This window comes from Myotis brandtii, unplaced genomic scaffold (genome assembly GCF_000412655.1).
Source record: "Myotis brandtii unplaced genomic scaffold, ASM41265v1 scaffold1095, whole genome shotgun sequence".
Lineage (NCBI taxonomy): Eukaryota > Metazoa > Chordata > Mammalia > Chiroptera > Vespertilionidae > Myotis > Myotis brandtii.
This window is the reverse complement of record NW_005353733.1, coordinates 72,059-73,424: the sequence shown is the minus strand read 5'-3', so window position 1 is coordinate 73,424 and position 1,366 is coordinate 72,059.

Sequence of the window (1,366 nt, the reverse complement as noted above, 5' to 3'; positions counted from 1 at the left end):
TGTAGTGACACCGGAAGCGGGGCGTGAGCACTTCCGGTTCTTTTCCGGGTCGGCACTTGTCGCTAGGCAACAGGCGCGCATGGCGCGGATTCTCCTAGCAGCGGAAACCAGTCCCCAGCGGCCCCGAAAACCCCGGCCACTCCCCAGAGGTTCCTGCCCTGCGGCGCCTCCTGCGCTCTCGGTCCCAGAGACACTGTCTCACTCCTTGGCTCCCCCGCCCTCGGGGGCAGCGTTCCCGCCGCATTACCCATGGCTCTGCGCTCTTTGCGCGCAGCCAGCCCTCTGTGAAATGAAGACCTCGCTGCCACACCTCCCCCCGGCGGACCCCGATTGCTGGAGCAGGGGCGCCCCGGCCTCACGGGGCTCGAGTCCCCATCCTTTGACTCAAAGCACACTGTCCCCTAGAGGGGGTCCCTTCCCTCCCTCCCTCCCCCACAGGCTAAATTCCCACGCAGGGATGCATGGCAGCTTCCACCCCTACCCCGTGGCCTCCCGCCAGTGCAGGGGCAGGTGGTCAGACCAGCACCGACCACACGCTGCCCTCTGCGCGGGCCCCTGGCTCCGGTGAGGTTTGCTTCCATTACAGCTTAGGCTGGAAACCTCTCCCCCAGCCGGCCAGCCCCCACGTCACGTCAGCAGCGCCGTTTTAGGCCGCTCGGTCCTACAGCCAGGCCGTGGCCTCCACCTCTCTCCCCACCCTGCTTTCACCGCCAGTGCGACCTGGCCAGCCCGCTGCACTGACACTCTCTGAAGTGAAGCCCGTTTTCTTCCCTGAAGTTCAGGGGCCAGAGGGCGGGGCTGTGGCCACACCCAGCACCTGGCGAAGGACATGCGCGTACATTCTTGTGGGATAAAGTGGAGTGAAAACCAGCCAAAGGGGCAGCTAACCCAGCTCAGCGTGTCTCCACCTGCAGGAGCCGCCTCCCCACCTGTGCTCCTGGGAGGAACGCTCTCCCGCCTGACCTGGAGCAAGGGGCTCCTGGCCGGTCTCGCCTGGCTCTGAGGAGGGGACCCCTCCCTCTCCCCACCCAAGTCACCTGTGGCTTATACGCCTTGTGCCAGGAACTGAAGGTCACTGGTGCTGTGAGAGCTGAGCTTGAGATGGTGACACCTGGCAGCTCTGGCTCCCCTCCCCCACCCCCCACCCCCCCTGAAATCAGCAGCGGAGAATGTAGCGCTGCCCTGAGCACCGTGGTTCGGGGGAGGGGCAGACTTGGGGCTCCCTGGGGTGCTGCACGCACCTGGGCCAGGCCCTGCCGCTCCGAGGCCTCTAGGAGGCTCAGCAGGAAGCCGAGGTCCCCGGGGTCCATCTCCGCCAGGCACTGCAGGTCCCGGGCCGCGGCTGGCACATCTCCCTTCTTGAGCC